The sequence below is a fragment of the Ambystoma mexicanum genome, chromosome 1q (assembly GCF_040938575.1).
Source record: "Ambystoma mexicanum isolate Mex_15411 chromosome 1q, UKY_AmexF1_1, whole genome shotgun sequence".
Lineage (NCBI taxonomy): Eukaryota > Metazoa > Chordata > Amphibia > Caudata > Ambystomatidae > Ambystoma > Ambystoma mexicanum.
Genome location: NC_090922.1, coordinates 817,214,727 through 817,234,894, shown reverse-complemented (window position 1 = coordinate 817,234,894; position 20,168 = coordinate 817,214,727). Strand labels below are relative to the sequence as shown.

The 20,168-nt window shown below is 45.2% G+C and overlaps 1 protein-coding gene across 1 annotated transcript in view; it reads right to left on the bottom strand.

Moving 5' to 3' along the window:
- Nucleotides 1-19,639, bottom strand: part of LOC138537124 (glutamine synthetase-like) — a 58,278-nt gene extending 38,639 nt beyond the window's left edge. Inside the window, exon 1 of the mRNA XM_069641429.1 lies at nt 19,155-19,639. The gene's annotated coding sequence lies outside the window, so the exon portion shown is untranslated. The remainder of the gene's footprint in view (nt 1-19,154) is intronic.
- Between the last annotated feature and the right edge of the window lie 529 nt (nt 19,640-20,168).

The following is a 20,168-nucleotide window of genomic DNA, read 5'->3' as shown; positions in this document are numbered from 1 at the left end:
GAGCAGGCCCACCTCCAGGACGTGGAACGGGAGTTCGATGATGCCCTGGCCTGGGAAATCAACAAGTGAGCCGCAGGACTTGTCCGCCGCCATTGTGTATAGTTAATTAGTGTTAGGTTTCCTTTCTGTTTTTATTTCATTTGGGGCGCTTGGACAATGCACCACCTTTTTGTATATAGTTGTTCATTAGGTAGGGTTTTTTGTATGTTTCCTTTCAATGGTTGTGCTCATGGACCCTGGATTTATACTTTGTATATATAATTGAACACTGGATTTCACTTAATTTTTATTATTTTATTTTACCATGCATTAATAGATTTGTCTAATTTTTTACCTTTGCATTTGTTTTAAGGGACAGACACTTTGGACCCATGTTCATTCAGATTGATTTGGATTCTGCTTTCACACATTTTATTTCTTTTATTTTGGACATGCAGCATTTTGTTTATTTCAATTTTTGTGTGATTTGATTTCATTCCCTTGCTTTTCACTTTAATACATTTTTATTTCATACTTCAATGTGTGGTATTCTCTCTTTGGTTTCATGCATGTCACGATGTGTGTTTTCTCATTCACTTGCACCCATTGTGTGTGTGTGACGGACATGTATTGATGTGCATACTTGCCATTTGGGATGTATCATGTGATGGGGATTTCAATGTGGGGTGGGTGTAATACTTGGTTGGACTGCGGTGGCGTGGGATTTGGGTGGCCATAAGGCCCATGATTGTGGATCGTGATGACGTGTTGGGGGGGACATGAGTCGGGGCTTGCTGGCAGGCGCCTGTCAATGGTGGGTGGGTGGGGGACATGTGTGAAGTCTCCCAGGTGCATGGTGCCATTGGGCCTGCCTGCGGGGAATGCCCAGGGCTGATGGGCTGCCTGTGGGGCATGGGGAGGGGGGTAGGGACACACCAGGGAGGGACCACACTGCCAAATCGTGTGTGTAACTACCTGCGCACCCTTCAGAATACACATACCCCGCTCGCACAAGGCCTATCGCGTGTGATACTTCCCGTGCACCCCCAAAATATACTGTACCGGCCCTGTGAACTGGTGCAGGGTTAGCGCGGCCCTTTGCGCTGCATTGGGGATTTCAATGCCTTTTCCTTGCGCAAGGGGCATTCTTGGGGGTGTAACCGCCGCTGCGGGATGTTCTCTGCGCCAGCGCTCAAAATGGCTTTGAAATTCCATGAATACGCGGTGCGCCAGAATGCTGTTTAGCGCGCACACTGGCACACGCTCCCTCTCTGCGTTGCTCGCGTGCGCTTCCTCTGCGCTGAAATCTATGAATTACTCCGTTAATCAGTTACTCGCCCCTCCAAGTGTGCCTGAAATAAACCTTTGATGAGTCTAGCAATTATTGTATAGAATTCCAGAAAGACACATTATTTGGTATTTCTATTCTTTCTTATTTAGGGTCAGTGCTGAAAGTGTTAGACTTGTGGCAGTCCTGTTCTTATTTTTCTTCTTTTTTTTTAAAGGGGCCTGAACAAGAAAGCCTGACACTCCAGAAGTAAAGAGCCACATGGTGCTGGCCACAGCCCAGGAGCTTGCATTACAAAAAAAAAAAGTTTTTTTTTTCGTTTTTTTTAAGAAAGAGGTCGCAAGGGAGACCTTAGAGGTCGCAGTTGTGACCTCTGTCAACCCTTAAATGACATCCCTGTTTTGGTGGTGTAATGCTTTTTGAGTGGGGAAGATATATACGGTAACTGTCCCCCTGTTAATATTGCTCTATCACCCTGCGGTGCGGGCCGGGGTTTGCACATCTATTAGCATTGTGTTCCCATTTCACCCACCCGGAACTGACTGCTCCTTCACATTGACGGGCTCGCGCTCCCCCAACTCTGCTAAAATTCTGCCTCTGTCCTTTGTATCCAACCGGTCTCTCCCGGTCTGATGCGCATTGCCAGGGATGTACGCCTGGGCTCCTGGAGGTATGATCCCCTCGCACATTGTTCCATGGTGGCAGCTTTCCTCCTCTCCCTGGCACTTGGTGCAGGACTACAGGTCACAGAAAGCAAGAAAAAAAATAGAATTGGAGGGCACAGCTCATGTAAAACACTATTATTAAATGAAGCACTACTATCTGGGATCATATCCTACTTCCTTCTCATTCTCTTGCACACTGTGTCCCTTATTGCATCATCCTTTAGTTTGCACCGTCTTCTTCGCACCCTGGTGCCTATAAATGCAAATTGCAAATAACCTCAGAAAATGCCAAAACTATTGGCATTGCCAATGCTTGTTTTAGATAGAAGGCATAATGGGATATAAACGCCTTCAAACACCAGCCACTCACAACCGAGTGCATCGCTTCCAAAAAAATTAACCAGGGCACTGCCTAACAGGATCCACCTTTCTTACGTATGTGGCTCCAGATCCTACCTGACCCCTCTTTGATTAAATGTTAAAAACCTGCCTTTGTGCCTCCGGATCTCCGTAGAGGTGGAGAACAGGTGTTCCACCTTTAACCTGATAAAAGTGAAATGGCACCTTGAACACTTTTATTTTCCACAATGACTACAGGCCTCATCTGCGACCGAGCTGCTATTAGATGGGAACGTTTTGGCCCTTCTGCGTTACCAAACATCATAGAACAGCAATTGCCAGTGCAAGAGATTAAGTGCAGACACTAAACACGTCTACTTGCAAAGGAATATGCATAACAACGCATAGAGAACAGCACTGAAAGATTTAAAAAAGACAGGCTTGTTTACAAGGCTTGGAAAAAAAAGACGAATGTCAGTTGACCTCAAGACTAAAATAGGGACGAAAAACCTTTGGGCAAGGCATTAGGGAGAAAACCAAATGGTTTGAGAGCCTTTCATTAGACCGAAGATCATAAATCAAACCCGGGCTAGAAATGGCATCCTTTCTGATGATTCATATTTTCCTGCATTTCTATTCTCTAAAAGTGCCAGTATGGCACCGTTTTGGCCTTACTGGTGCCCGCTAGAAGTGCAGTACAACTGACCACCTGCAGATGTCCTCATAAGGAATCTCGGAGGACATCTGTACGTTGTCAGTGGTACTGCACCTTTGCAGAAAATAATCCCTTTGATGGTAACAGTACTGAGAAAGGGAAACCCACATGTAGCCCAAAGGGGCCAGGAAAGTAGCCCAAATATCGCTCACTTGCCTCTGTCTGCGAAAAGAAAGAACGCTGCATGGCCCCGGCTTTGAAAGTAACAGACACCTGAAAGAAAATTAGTAACAAGCCACTAAGTTTTTATTATCATTATTTTATCTTTAGCCGCAAGCAGCTTTTTACAATTACATATCACATCATTTAGTATTTCACAAGTACAAAATATTTAAAACCACACAACTAAATTTAAAATGCCATTATTGAAAAAGAAAAAGAAAACAGGAATTCATTATGTCCTTATGTGCAGTTAGTTGTTCTTTGTTTGACAGACCATTACTGTCTATATCTGAGTTATGGATTAACAATTTAAATGGAGTTCAAGTCAACAGTATGACATCCTTTAACTTTATGCAGAGTTTAGTTTTTCTCATCTCCTCTTTGTATCTTTCCGTGCATGGATTTAGATCTTTATGAATCTTTACGCCTTCTATCGTGAGCCTTGGCTTCCAGCCCGACACCAGTCTTTCTCAGAGGGAAGGAGTTGTCAATGACCAACTGTTGTGCAAGAATCTAGTCAACCTCCGAATTCTGATTGCTTCTGTTCCATCCCATTCCATCAATATATCTTTTACATTTTGAACTTCATTTGAGTAACACCAAGGGCAGATGTTGTTTGGGTAATTAGCCTTGTGTCTTATATGTAATATCTCTCTTGGTACGATATTAAGATGGAATCTCAGGAAGTGCATTCTCAATTGAGGATTGGGGAATTCTCTTAGATACACAGCACGCCAGCCTCTGGATTTATCTTGTGCGGACAAGGGTCGATATAAATTTGAGCCCTCACCTTGTCAACAGTGTGGATCCAGTCGTACCTTCAACAAGCCACTATTAGATTACGTCAGCATAATGGACCAAGAAATAACATTTAGTGTGTCGGACTATTATGCCACAGTATTTCCAGTTGTCGTCCCAACCACAAAGTCAGCTTTATGCCACACCGTTTAAGCTCTCTCTCATCTCTGTAGCAATAGTGTTGGTGGCCACTAAAATGCACCAAAATTAATAAGCCGGCATTTAAAAATCCTATGGAGCTGTGTGTAATATCGATGGACAATATCACCATTCAGCCAGCCGTCACATACACCTAATGTGAGAATAGAAGAGTAAAAGACTGCACATTCACCCACCTTGCCTCACATAATACATCCTGCACATTTGCCCCACTCACTAGATCCAACACTAAAAATAACCCCAGCTACCAAGCCCCGGAGTACAAAAGTAAAAGCAAGTCATTGGCCATTTACGCCTAACTTTTTACACCCCGGGACATTTTAATGCCATATCGAGTGGGAGAAGGAGCGTGAAACTGAAGTACAATATCCACTGTGCCATCCTCCTCTGACTTCAAAGGGCAGCTGCAGTTAGGCCTGCATGAGATTTTCATGCAGGTGTAAAAGGAATGGTTTGCATGGAATGCGCCCGTTTTAGCTCCTGGTATAAGCAAGAAGTGTCCATCGAAATCTATTAAGTGCTAACATTAGCGCCCCCTCACTTTAAACAATATTTTTTTTAAAGCACCCCCTAAAGGTGCCATTTTGTAAAGTCTTCAAAGGTATCTAGAGGACCACCAATGGATATAGGGTTCCCTTCATGCTTCAACTTTTACAAAAGGGAGTACACAAGTAAATGGTACTCTATTTTTCTTTCCATTTTGGAAAAAATAAATGCTTCCCACAAATTATGCTCTGCAGAAGCATTTGCAATGGATTCCTACGGATAACACCCGATTTTAGGATTCCATGGAAGCCCATTTCTTTGACCCCTGCATGAAAATCTCATGCATGTGAAAAAGTGCGTGCCCTTTGACCCAGGCCCCGGGCCGCATGAAATGCGGGACGATAGACGGTCTGGGAGTTTAGGCGCGGGGTGGGGGAAAACGGTGCAAAAGCATAGGGAGGGGCGTCCGAACGGCGCCACAAGAAACAAAAGCCCAGGAAGGGCAGGAAACAGCACCTGGGAAGGTGCGAAATGTAACTGCAAGGGATCAGGGGGTAACCCGGCCGCCCCCAGGAAGGAATAAAAGGCCGGGGGGTATAAGTAAGCCTGGAAAAGGAGAGGTGGCACAAACCAGGTAAGAGCTCACCTCTCAGGTAGGCTCTTAGTGCCTGGAGAAGGGGAAGGAAAAACGTTTGCTCTTGCGGGCTTACGCATTTTTCTACCTCTCTAAATTTCATTCTGATCGCAGTGGCTACAACGGTGCCGGAGCAGGAGCAACCCAGAAGTACCAGCTGCGAATGAACAAAGGACTTTCACCGTGGTCAAACGAGAAGCGTGACTGACAGAATTCAGATGAGAAGGATGGCGGAAGGAAGAGCGAAAAGGGCCCAAGAGTTCTCAGAATGGGCGAGAAAGGCGGAGAAGGAGTATGGGGCACAATGGGTGCTGGAAGTAATGCAGAAAGAAGAAAGTGCAAAGGCAACGTCACCTCTGCTGTTCCTAGAGCCCAGTAGCAGCGAAGGAGAAGATGAGGTACCGCAAGGACAGAAAAGGGGAAGAGCGGAGTCGAAGAGATCAGAGGGACAGACGGAGGCACCGACCAAGAGGAAGAAAAAAGATAAAAAGAAAGGTACTGTGAATAATAATGTGGGGAATAAAACCAATGACAAGAAGAGCAGACGGGTGAAGAAATCCAGGGAGGAGCAGCAGGGGAGTTCATCAGATGAATCAAGCAGTGATGACGAAGAAAGGGATCATCTAAGGGCTTGGGTAAAATGGAGACGGGTGGTGATCAGGGAAAGACAGAGAGGGGTAGGGGGGGCAGGGGCAGAACCCAGAGAAGCCCCGGTCCCGGCACCACAGGGGGCACCAGCAGAGCCAAGGGAAACCCCGGTCCCGGCACCACAAGGGGCACCAGTAGTCCCGGTGCCGCAAGGAGCACCAATGATCCTGACACCACAAGGTGCACCGGCAGGGCCAAACATAGGGGCAGGGGCCACACCACTGGGGGCAGCACCGACGGTGGCAGCGGCAGAAAATGAGGGGCCACTCATGACGAAATATGGCCGGCCAACCATGGGTAAAGACGCACAGGGCAGGTCGATGAAAGCGATGGCTTGGTACATAAATGACAAAGTAAAGGAAAAAATATGGAGGAAGAAATTAATCGATATCTTTACATTGTTAGATTGTCAAAAGAGGGGGATGAATGTGGCCCTAGAGGACATGAAGGAGGACGAGAAAAGCTTACTAAAAAAGGGGCCAGTAGTGAGGAGTTTTGACAACTGGATGTCGGCCTTCACCATAATGTCTACAATTATATTACAAAAATTCCCGGAAGACGGGGTAGCATTAGTTGCGTATCAACAGAGGGTGCTGAAGGTCCACGCAGCGTTTGGAGGGGACGCATGGCTGGAGTATGACCACGAGTTCAGAAAGGAGATGGACTGCTTTCCGGATATGTGCTGGGATAAAGAAAACTTTAACCTCTACATATTTAACGTGCTAAAGGAGAAATGGGATTCCAAGGAGCGTAGCACAGGGGGACAGCAGAGAAGGCAGTATTGGCAGAATGATTACAAAGCGGATTATAGATCCAGTAGCCGAAAGTACAAACCCAGCTATGACAGAAATAGCGACCAGAGTTTTCGTAGCAGAAATTACGGGTCAGTCACAGAGAGGGTGGCAGAGCAGCCTGCCCCGACAACACAGAGGGGGGGCAGTGGGTGCACGGGGACAGCACGAGCAGAACCAGGTCAATGCAGGAGCTTTGAAAAGGGGGTACCATGTAGCTGGAGATGGAAGTGCAAGTTCAGCCACAAGTGCGAGAGATGCAAGGGTGACCACAGCAGCTCCAAGTGCACAAGGGCCGCAGCTCCAAGAGATGAGACGCGGAAATAAGAACTGGGGCGGGAAAGGGGCCACGCCGGTAAAAATCGAGAGGATGGAAAGGTGGCTCCAGAAATGCCCCGACCAAGAAGCGGCAGAACAAATCAGACAAGGCTTTAGAGAAGGTTTTAACATCCCGTTTACCGGGCAGGGAGCGCAAGACATTCATAGGAATCTAAAATCGGCAATCGAAAACAGGGATATAGTGACCAGTAAGATCAGGAAAGAGGTAGAACTGGGGAGGGTAGAGGGCCCTTTCACGGCCTTACCATTCGAAGAATTTATATGTTCACCGCTAGGGCTGGTGCCGAAAAAAGACGAAGGGGAATGCAGGCTGATACACCACCTATCCTACCCCCCGGGGGCTTCGGTGAACGACGGCAACGCCCAGAGCGAGGCGACGGTAGCATATTCAGACTTCGAGGAGGCAGTAGAACTGGTCAGGAAAGCGGGGGAAGGGGCATGGATGGCGAAAGCAGACATTAAATCGGCATTTCGCCTGTTGCCAGTCAACAGCGGATCACAAAGGTGGTTATGTATGCATTGGGAGGGGGAATACTTCATCGACAAATGCCTCCCGATGGGGTGCGCCATCTCATGCGCATATTTGAGAGGGTAAGTTCATTTTTACAATGGGCAGTAACACAGGAGATGAGGGAGTCCATGATGTTACATTACCTGGACGATTTCTTATTCGTCGGGCCCAAAGGTTCGGAGCTATGCAGGGCAACCCTGGACAAATTTGTGGAAATAACAAGTGAGTGGGGTTTCCCTCTGGCGGAGGAGAAAACGATGGGCCCAACGCATATTCTCCAATTCCTAGGTATAGAAATTGACTCAAACAAGGGAAGGTGTCGGATCCCGGAGGACAAGGTGGCAGAGCTGCTGAAGACAATAAAGGAACTACAAGGAAGAAACAAAGCGAAAGTGAGAGAATTGCAAGCGCTGGCAGGAAAACTGAACTTCGTAGGAAGAGTCATACCGCAGGGGAAGGTGTTCCAGAGAAGTATAGAGCAGAAAACGAGAGGTGCTACCAAGGGGCACTACAGAGTCAGGCTAGGGGGAGGAATCAAGAGAGATCTGGAAGTGTGGGCAGAATTTCTGAAAAACTTCAAGGGGGCGGTAATATGGCTCTCACCGGTGAACGAGGAAGATAAAAGGGTGTTGTTCACCGATGCAACAGGTGGCTTTGGTTTTGGCGCAATACTGGGGAAAAATGGTGTGCAGGCAGGTGGCCAAAATCGTGGTGGAATGGACAAAGAACATAACGCTGCTGGAGCTCTTCCCGATATGGGTCGCGTTATGCGCATGGGGAACAAGGAGTTGGCAGTATGGTCAGATAACATGGCGGTGGTGCACGTGTTAAACAAAGGAAGTGAGTCATGCATGATAGTATTAGAATTAATGAGGGCAATCACACTGGAAAGCCTAAAAATTAATAGATGCATAAAGGCGAGGCATATCGCTGGGGAAGAAAATGTGGTGGCTGATGCAATCTCCCGCTTTCAGTGGGAGAAATTCAGGGAGCTGAGAACGGACGCCGACAAGGAACGAACGGCCACGCCGTGGAAGGCACTAGAAAGGAAAGCATGGTTGGCCACAAGGTCGACTCAAAAGAAGTGGGAGAAGAACGGAGAAAAGAAAGGGTCATCAACAAGCTGACCAGAAATGCCCTGATGTACAAAACGGGTAAGCAGTATGAAAGGCATGTAAAAGATGTGTTGGTGGAAACAGGTGGAAAAAAGGTGGAAAAAATTTCAACAGAAAAAATGTGTGAATTTCTCGAAGGGGCATTTGCCAAAGGGGAAAAGAAAAGCTGGGCAGCAGCGCACCTGGCGGCGGTGGCATATACCACAAAAGTGGCGGGCATACCGGACCCGACTGACAGCGCTAAGATAAAATACGCTATGAGGGGATGGGCGAAGTTAGAGGGGAAGAAACCAGATAGCAGAAGGCCGGTAAATTTTGGGAAATTGATAATTCTGTTAAAAGGGCTGCAAGACACATGCAGCAGCACGTACGAAACTGCGCTGTTCAGGGCAGCATTTGCGCTAGCATATTATGGAGCTTTCAGAATAGGGCAACTGGTGGCCAGGAATACGAGGCAGGAGACGGCCTGGCAAGGAAAGACATTAGTATGGGTGTCAAGGGGATATCTATAATGCTAAGGAAATCTAAGACAGACCAAACGGGGAAGGGGAGAGCAATAGATATCAATTGCATCAGAGACAAGGACCACTGTCCCAGATGCATCACCCATTGAAATAGCCAGAAAGAAACTAAATCAGTAGAAAAGTACTGCAAGAGCACAGGGCTGCATTTCATAAGACATGGCTTACACCGGAACAATCCGGACATGTTTCACCAGGATGGGGTGCACCTATCAAGGAAAGGGATGGGATTTTTTTCCAACAACATTTTTAGGGCACTCCAAGTAAGGTGCTTTTGGGGGGGACCTGAGCGGGCGTAAGGAACACCCGCTCAGGTGTGGCGGCATGTGCCCAGGAACGAAGGCCCAGGGATAACAAGGACTCAGGAGGAGCCTTGGGCAACTTCGGGACTGGACACAATGTGCCCAAAAGCATATCGCAGTGTAATTATTTTGTTGTGTTGTATTTTCTGTAAGAAAATAAAATGCCTATGGCCTACAACTTTTCCATACACATAAGTTGTCTGTGATTTATTACTTAGGTAGGGATCTGGTAAGAGAAGCAAAGTGAACCCACACTACTTAGCCTATGACCCAGGCCCCGGGCTGCATGAAATGCGGGACGATAGAGGGTCTGGGAGTTTAGGCGCCGGGTGGGGGAAAACGGCGTGAAAGTGTAGGGAGGGGCGTCCAAACGGCGCCCCAAGAAACAAAAGCCCAGGATGGGGAGGAAACAGCACCTGGGAAGGTGCGAAATGTAACAGCAAGTGGTCAGGGGGGTAACCCGGCGGCCCCCAGGAAGGAACCAAGGGCCGGGGGGGTATAAATAAGCCTGGAAAAGGAGAGGCGGCACAAACCAGGTAAGAGCTCACCTCTCTCGGGTAGGCTCTTAGTGCCTGGAGAAGGGGAAGGAAAAACGTTTGCCACCCAACCTACCCTACAATAATATCGGAAGAAGAGGGGTGCAGGCAGGAGCCAAACGCCGAGTACTCTCTCGGTACACGGTCCAAAAAAGAAGGAGCGGGCAGAAGTAAGAACGCCGAGTACTCTTTCGGTACACGGTCCGAGACATGTCGTAGGCGGCATGTGCCCAGGAACGAAGGCCCAGGGATAACAAGGACTCGGGAGGAGCCTTGGGCAACTTCGGGACTGGACACAATGTGCCCAAAAGCATATGGCAGTGTAATTATTTTGTTGTGTTGTATTTTCTGTAAGAAAATAAAATGCCTACGACCTACAACTTTTCCATACACATAAGTTGTCTGTGATTTATTACTTAGGTAGGGATCTGGTAAGAGAAGCAAAGTGAACCCACACTACTCAGCCTATGAAATCGGATGTGGAATGCCAGTGGACATGCGTTTTGTGCTTCTTCTCTGCATCCAGTTGGCTAGAAAAATGCTCTGGAGTGTAAAAGTAAGGTGTTATTGTCTAGTGCCAGCGCTGGCCAATGAGCCGGCCAGCCTCAGCGCCAAATAGCCCAACACAAAATAAAGGGCTTTTGAAGGGGAAAAAAAAGGTGCTTTCTGTGCTATGGTAGGGAGTGGGGGTGGCGTTGCACGCAGCACATTAGCGAGTGCCCCTCTGGCTCTCCCCCCCACCTGTGTCACAGGCAACAGGAGCCAAGGCAGACCCTCATCGATCCGGCAGGCTCGCCACTGTGACCTAATCTGCTCTGCGCTTGCGCTACCACAGAGCAGATTAGGTCAGAGAGGCGAGCACCCAGGTGCGCCACGGGTCAAAGACCCTGTGACTTAGCAGAAAGCAGAATCCATTTGGAAAACGCAATGATCACAGAGCCCCCAGCTTCGTGGTCTCGGTGATCGTTGTCTTTCCCAAATGGATTCTGGCATTTGTAGTTTGGGATGTCAAAATCCGCTCACTTTGAAGCGAATAAAGCCATAAACAACGGCAAAAGCCAAATGACTAAAAACAGCCATGATGGCTTAACTTCAAAAACAGTGCTAAAGGAAAGAAGCACTGTACTGACAGGAAATGCTACTTCAGAAATAACAGATGATGACTTATTAACTAACACAGCGGAGATCATAGACATACAGAAATCAAACCCAACCCCAGAAAAATCCAATGCTATGAGCGCTAACTCAGAGAAAAGTTTATATGAAACAAGTCGAAAAGAAAGCACATCAAAGCAAAGTGTAGAGGAGGCGCAAAATGAGTCATGGGCTCCCAAACGTCCCCGAATTCACTCACCTGAGCAAAATTCTCCCACAAATACACCAGGTGATTTCCCAGATCCTGTTAGAAAAGCACCCCAGACTATCGATTTTACAACCAGAGTTGCGTTTGATCCAGAAAATCAAAGGCAAAAGTCTTTTGAAGAGGGAGAGATAAATAGACAACGTGCTGTAGAAATAAAAGCACTACAAGACCAAATCAAAAACTTTTTACCACATACAAAAAATGGTCCAAAAGAAACCATGTCATCAGATGATAACTCCTCATCTTCATCAGAGTATAGCTCAAATGAGAGCAACAGAAATAAAGGAATAAACCTACAAAGACGCAAAAATGGTACCAATTTTGGAGCAACAAATGAGATTAGGTGGTTAAAAGAGGCACAGGAAGCGATCATATCCTCTGTATCAATAACTATGGTTCCTTTTCTAAAAATGTATGAAAGTCTAAACGAAAACCAACGAGATCAATGGACAATGATTGCCCTAATGAATAGTAAAATGATCTATGTGGAATCAGTCATGGAATCAATCAAAGAAAAGAGAAGCCGAGAGAAATAATTGGATGGAGTGATCCTAAAAACATTGATTGATTCACTGCAAGATGCAAAAGCTGATAAACATCATTTTCTAGAAGGAATTCGAGAAATCATCACGACTTTAGCGCCCCAACCAAAAAGGTCTGAATCAAGATTGGATATCATGCAGCCAATTACATGCGAAGATCAAAGAGACGTCCAACCTGTCCCATCTGTGGTCGAACCTGATCCAACACAGCCCATTGCACATGGAGACCAAGGAGCATCCGCCACTGTGTCATTGAGTGCAAGATTGACTCCTAAACCAACACAAATCAAAAATGGAATTGGCCAAAAAATCTTACCTGAGACTTCAGAAAAATCGTTGGAAAATGCAGATAAAGCAGTCACAAGTGCTTTTCCAATATTTGATTCCAACGCAAATAAAAAGTCAGAAGAAGTAAAAATAAACAATACACAAAAGAAAGGCCAAAAAAGTACATGTAAAACAAAAAACGTGATCAATAAAGAAAAGAAAAAGATCTGTGGGTCAAGGAGTTTTTAGCGAAATGTAATAGTCACAATGGAAGAAGAGCCACTTAGCTCTGCTTTTTGCAGTAAACCTGTAGAGACTCCTCCGCAGTTGATCTCGGAAAAGATTCAGACGGTATCCGTGTCATCCGAAGATTCTAGTTCACACGATGGAAGTCTACAAGAACTTTTGGACTGTTCGGTCTATGATGATTAAAATTCGCAAACAAATGAAACACAGGAAAGGGTGATCATGGATTTCAATATATACGAAGCCAAAGAAGTATGCATTGATCCCAGGGTGCCAGATGAAGAAGACTTTCTAACCCTAAGTGATAAATTAAAAAAATGCACAGCCAAACATTCCAAAATGAAAGAACTAAAGGAAAGTTCTTCGCAGAAAGAAGTGCAATCTACCACCTCAAATAATGTACAACAAAAAGATACAAGAAATGGGACAGGACCACAGAGCGAAAAACAAGGAAACTTGAGAAACACTGGCCTAAACCACAAATGGATGAAGCAAAAACCGAAACCACCGAAAAATACGGTTGTAATACTCGAAAAAACTGCAAGAAATTCGGATGGGCTGATACTAAACAGATCAGCTGTCATGAAACTTCTACAGTATATCCCACAATTAAAAATAATAAAATCAGAGGAAATACTGTCAGTAATTTTCCCAGATGAAGCTCGTGTCGATCTAGTTGAAATTGTGACGAATTCGGTGATACTTGCTTCCATCATGCTAGAGGCCCACGAAAACTTCAGAGTACTGGGCTTTAAGATCACAGAACCAGTAGATCTCCAAAACCTCAATGAAGAGCCTGGAACTAGTGGTAAAAACAAAACTGAGCACTTCAAGAGAGATTTCTCTGAAGTTGAGGAGATGCAATATAACAAATCGAGAATTGTAAATGGAAAGCCAAACCAGAGAGAGAACTATCATTATGATCAGAGTCATTTGGGCGGAAGCAAAGATCCAATAAGACTGACTTCAGAACCAATGAACAGAATACTGAAGGAAAATGGAAATGAAGATCAAATTCAAAAGCATGAAAAAGAACATCTAAATAAAATAAAAATAACCATAAGAAGAAATCAAAAAATAGCTGAATCAACCAACTCACTACAAATAGCAAAAGAGGATCCAAAGTACTGGAATTGGCTAGCTGGTACTCTTGCTATAAAACCAAAACTGTAGCCATCTAAAAAAGTCCAGATCGACCAATGGAAAATAGGAAGCTGGAACACTAGAGGATTTCGTCACCTTTTCAATGACTTCAATCCCTCCTTAAACGAGCTGGACATAATATGCATACAAGTATCTTGGTTAAAAATTGCTCCATTCAAGGAAGGATACATCGTGCTATGCAATCTGGCCAAAGGATGTTCGCTTGGAAGACCATCTGCAGGTCTTTTAACCCCAATCAAAAACAGGTCTGGAATAATGGTGCTTGAATCTACAAATATTAATCCGTACATACAGGCAACAGTTGTACAATTTCAGTTGGAAGCTCCAAAAGTCAAACAAACAATGTTAATACTGAATGTCTATTAGAATCCCTTAAAAAATGAAAGCAAACGCTTAATAGATCAAATAATGGAATGCCTGGATGAAAAAAGAGAAGCGTTCCAAGATCTAAATATCATCATCTGTGGTGATCTCAATGCAGATTGCTTCGAAGAAAATAAACTAACACAAAGTGACATAAACCAAAAAAATGGTCAAAAATGCAAACGTGGGAAATCATGGAATAATGAAATGGAAGCAAGGAGATTGCACAGATTAAATAGAAACACGAAGGGAGATATACCGCCAGCAAATACCTGGTCAAATGGCAATGTGAGCAATACACTCGACTACATGTTTGTCTGTGAACAACTGCTAGCGAAAACTCAAAGCTTCAGGATATCACCTTCAATTTACAGCGATCATGAACCAATTATCGCTGTATTCTCACATTGGGAGACTAGAAGAAATCAAACATGGGATGCAAAAATAGAGTTAGAACACGGACTAAACCGCTTAAGGTTGAAAAAAAGTGACTTTGATACTGTATTGGAAAATCTAGAAAAGTGGCAATCCAAAGAAAAAATGTCTGTAGAATACGATACATCACTACAGATATTTAGACAAAGCACCGCAAAACACGCAAAACCAAGAGTCAAAAAATTACATGTATATGATGCAGAAGTGGAGACACAAAAGAAACAACTAAGAAAGAATCTTTGCGCATTAAAAAATGAAAAGAACAAAAGAATGAAAGAATTGATCCAAAAAAGAAAACAAAAATACAAAAATTGGCAGAAAGCCCACAAATCACAATTGTTACAACAGGATGCAGAAGCCATGCAAAAAGCCATGAATAACACAAACAGCAGGACATTATGGGACCTGATAAATGATAAACAATCATCAACAGTGGCGCTCACAAATCTAATATCAGAAATTGTTTGGATGGAGCACTTCGCAAAATTGTTCAACGAGATAGAAAAATCGGATACTGAAAATAACACTAATGAAGAAAAAGCAGGACCATGGGATATTTCATTCGATAAGGAGGAGATAAAGTTGCTAATTTTGAGAGCAAGCTCCTCAAGAGCCCCAGGGCCAGATGGTCTATCGAATGCAGTGTTAAAAGAAGACCCAGAGAAATGGGCAATCTTTTCTGAAAGACTGTTCAAGAGAATTGTTAAGCAGGGACAAATACCAAAATCATAGAAGCTGGCCATGTCGTCCCAATTTTCAAAAAAGGGAATAGGATGGACCCAAAAAATTATCGCCCAATTGCCCTACTAGATTGTGTTGGGAAAATCTTTGCCACTCTTTTGCTAAAACAACTGAAAACATGGATCAAAGACTCAAACACATATGACAAAAGACAATCAGGCTTTGTTGAAAATGTGGGGTGTAATTTAAATCTCCTGATACTAGGATTGATGAAAAAAAGAGCCTACACAAATAAACAAAAACTGTATACAGCCAGCATTGATCTGCGCCAAGCCTTTGATAGTGTAAACAGAAGTCGGCTTTGGGAAAAATTGGACTCTAAAGGCTGCCCTACAGATCTCCTGAAAGCCATCAAGGAACTGTACGCCAAAACTTCGATAAGAGTCTCAAGGCGGCAACTTATCAAAGGATATAAAAACAACGAAAGGCCTCAAACTAGGATGCCCATTAGCTGCCACTTTGTTCTGCTTCTACATTGAAGAAATGCAATACTGCCTGGAAAACAGCAGGACATTTCCACCTAGACTAAATGGCAGACCTGTCAACCATCTGCTTTATGCTGATGACCTGATAATATTAGATCACACACAAATTGGTCTACAAAGAGCCTTAAATCAGGTTGAAAAATACATAGAAAAAAATGATCTAAAAATAAATGCAGATAAAACCGAAATACTAATATTCGGTGACAAAAGATGGAAAAAAAGTGAAGAGCCCTGGAAAAGGATGCTAAAGACAAAAACAAAACAACTAACATCATCATCAATAAAAGATATGGAAAATTCTCCCTCCGACCGATGATAACATTCTACAGGCTCAAAGTAATACCAACACTAACATACGGAGCAGAGACTTGTATGAATATCTCAGAGAAGTTCTGGAACACTTTGGAAGGACTCTTCTGGAAAAACATCTTACCGATACCGAAAGCAACACCAATGACGGTAATTCGACATGAACTTGGTTTGACAGCTCTATACGTACACATCCGCTACAATAAGCTGATGTTGTACAGAAAAACAATGAGCAACCTGACGCCTCCCCAATTTGAAATATTTTGTCAAAATAATAACTTCGAAGAAAAAGTAGTAGAAGACTCGAAAAGAGAAAATGAACAAACTCTGACAGAATCTGCCCTCAAAACCCAAACATTAGCAGAAAATCCAATAGCTGTAAAAAGAGTGCTTTGGGCCGAGGACTGGTCGAACACCGAAATGAAAAGAGCTCTGTCAAAAACTCATACACTCTTGAAAACCAATTGTGGTGTGATGTCCATCATACCGGACTATCTGAGAAAATTCCCAAATTGCAAACAAAGAGATCTGCTACTTCGCTTCAGATTGAATATCCTCCAAAACAAAACAACAAAGGCAAGATACACCAAAGAAAAGATATGCACAAAGTGCAGATTGTGTAAAAGAAGTGAAGAATCACTAAATCACTTAGTGTTATTCTGCACAAAACTAAGAGATCTTCGAAATTTGTATATGACCAGCAACATTGCTGACCTATGTGGCCTAGACGCGGAGAAATGGTGGAGTCTAATTTATGCTTGCCAAATTCCAAAAATAAATTTTGTAACGGTCACATTTCTAGAAAAAACCCTTAAAAGGCTAGACCATATCGATGAAGAAAATGCATTGTAAATAGTGAATTGATATGGTTAAAAGGATGCGTTGTTTTAGTGCTTAGTGTTTATCTTTCACTGTCTAGTTTGGTCTAAACTTATTATTATTGTTTAAAAACAAAAACTTGTTTTAAGTATTCCGTTTCTAATTCGAAAGGTTTTTAAATTAGATTTAGCCTATTAAGGATTTTCTGGTTTTTCCCTGCATTTGACCTCTGTTTTTGTAATTGCCTGATGTTGATTTCGTTATGATAGATCTCTTTTGTGAAACAAAATTCTTTTTGCTGATTGTGAAAGGTTTGTAATAAACCAAATACACTTAATACATTTTTTTTTTTAAAAAGTACATTTAGACACAACGTTGCTAGCTTGAAAAGCACACAGGCCATAGCAAGGTACGCTTACTATGGTGTGTGTACTTTTCAAGCAATTAAAGAAATTGCGCCCTTTTTAAAATGTGTTTAACATTTCCTTCTGAACTCCGTCCCCTCCTCCACTCTGCCCCTGCACCGGGCCTTGTGGGATCCCCCTCCATGTTTCTTCCATTCCCACCACTGGCTAAGGTCTTGTTTTTACACCTTACTTTTGCATTCGGGGCTAACAAAGGGAACCCCTAAAACCTCCACAAGGCTGGGTGATGGCGTAAACACGTGACCTTTACTGCGCTTCGAATTGACAGGACTTTAAAAACCGGCGCATCCTTAAGACTATCTCTGCGTCCTTCCTGCTGGGCATTCTAGGGTGGTCCAAGTTCTCCCCTCCCCGGCTAAAGCGCAAGCATAGGCGGGCAGGGACCAGACAGAGTATCTGCAGCACCCTCTATTCAGGAGCAGGTACCTTGCTCACTGTACTAGGGAAGGGGGCGAGAGCAGTCAGATCATGGGGGGGGGTTGAGGGATGGGGGGGCACTCTGCCGCACACAAGAGAATGCATAGGTAGTGGGTAAGCCAGATGAGGCTCGAGCCAACCCGCTTCAGCCTCGTGCATGCCTGACTACATTTCAAAAGGGAAAACCCGGAAATGTGTGTCACGGGACGCCCCCGATCCACTAAAGACCACGCCCACCACCACACCCACTTGTGCACGCCCACTTTAAGGTCTTACACGGATATGGACATTTGTTAATTGAAATGGCATCACGCACACAGACATCACTTGCTGTCACTCTCGCGCCGCACCTCCATGTGATTGGCCAGGTGTGGGCGGGGTTACTGGGACAGCCAGGCACGCAGAGAACCGGAGAAGAGCGTGGAACCCTGGAGACTAGTCTGCCCTTGTGTCTGGCTAGTACCTGCCCACACCGCGGGCTTGACCACGAGCCTCGCCAGCTTCGCGTTCTGGTCTCTGCAGCACCCTGTCATCCTTGTACCTGCGAAGCTTCGCCACTAGCGCTTAGCAAAGAACCGCTCCCTGCGTCACTGGCGGGAGTACAGACGAGGGACAGCTTTGGTCATCTTCAATGAAACGGGAGCATCACTACCCGGTTGTAACACCGTTTTGCAACCTCGCTGGTGATAGATGCAAACACTCTGCTGGGGGCATGTATCATGCAATGAAATGCTGAGCATTGTATGATAAAAGGCTAGAGTTTTTCATTTGGTCTGCTTTACCTAGTAGAGCCATTTGCCTCTTAACAAAGAAGGCGCACACGGCTGAGGAAAGTTTCACTGGCTTGCCGAAGATGTTAAAAGGTATTTGTACTGCGCACTGTCACCAACAGAGTTGGTCCCCAGGCGCTCTGGCGGATCTGCAAACGAGAAGGTGGGATGGGTTAGTAGGTGAAGCGGGAGTAGGATGGTGAGAGGAGTGGTGTTCTGTTGGCAGCTTCAACTCGTTATACACCGGGTGCTGAGCTTTGGTGCAAGTGTCGGATCGAGGTCAGTCCTCGTGTGCTGTTGGTGCGGCTTATGTGTTGCTGCGGTGTTGTGAAGTGCGTGTGGGTTGTTGTGTGAGATTTGAGTGAGATAAGTCTGCAGAAATGCTGAGTTTTTTGTTAGTGGGTTGCATGAAGTTTAACATGCTAACAATCAGATGCACGATTGGTGTTTCTGGTGCATTTGGGTCTCTGCCAGTTATATGATTTTTTAAATATTTAATTTTAAGACATTCGCCAATGTTACTGAGTCGGCTCGTGTTTGGCCCTTAGAGCCAGGCCCGGCACACTGGCTCGCCCCTACCAAGAACTCCCTGGCTCTCCCAGCTCTAAGAGTTTGCACGCTCCAACATGTGAACGGAATTCTGCCTCCACTATGCACGCACTAAAACAGTCGCAAGCGCTGTCCGTTTCCTCCAATTACGTGGACCCTCTTTGTCGGATTTATCTGCTTAAGACAATGGTACCCTTGCGGACGCAAACGCTCGCGTGCAGGAGTTGTGTAGTAACAGCTCATTCGCCGAGGACTGAGGCAGCAGTGTTACCTATCCGTGAGTCGACGCTGTGGCCTGGTGATGTCTCCCTGGATCGTAGTGTCTTCCGGACTGGTGGTGCACCCTGGGTGGTGGCGCGGGTGATTAATCGTCTCCCAGCTCTTAATGCCGCTCGTTTAGTCCAAGTCGTAGCTCTCTACTTCCCAAAGCGCAGAGTCGTTACTTTTATGGGCAGCCCCGGACCTGCCCACGGTCTCATAGGTTGGCGCAAGCATGCACGATCGCTACATGGCTGGGTGGATACCAGCCTCAGGGTGAATGCACAGGTGGGGCGAGAAAAAAATAATCAGGCTTAAGTTAAGTCGACACATGGACGCTGCACCCAGGCAGAGAAAGCTGAAAAACAGGCTCATGGGGGACCCGGTGCCCCCCCCTCCCCCTACACCTCACCTGGCCCTCCACTGGAGTGGAGTCAGGGAATGAGGGTGAGGCGGCTCCCTCTTCAAAGCAACCAATGCAGGAGGCTTCCGAAGCCTAACTGCATCACGCGCATATGGCCCACATTACATAGTCGCTGCTTTACTGAGGGACGGCGTCGCTGCTACACGTGATTTACAGGCGTAGTTTCTAAGTATTACCTGAGCGCTGAAACGAGAGAGATGTCTCTTCTCACTTATTGAGAATATACACACGTGCGTGTATCCCACTACCGCAGGGCTCCCTGCTTGCCACTACCACATGGCTCCCTGCTAGTGGCGATTTTTGGCAGTGCTTTATTGTCCTAATACCACTGTGGTACAGTGCTCTCTGTAGTCTCGCAGATTTATGGAAACGTAAGCATTGCCACAGAACGTAAAAACAACGAATTAACACCTCCACGTTTTAGGTCACCAGGGTGGGTGGCATGAGTTCATTCTGTTGTGGGTGTGTGATAGACCACTCGTGGCCGTGCTCGGGGCCGGTGTCAGAAAATCCTACAGGTAGGAAAAAATGATGGTGTAGGAAAATCTGACAGCCTACCCTGTCATTTTTTCCTACCCGTCAGAAAATCCTACCGACAGCAGG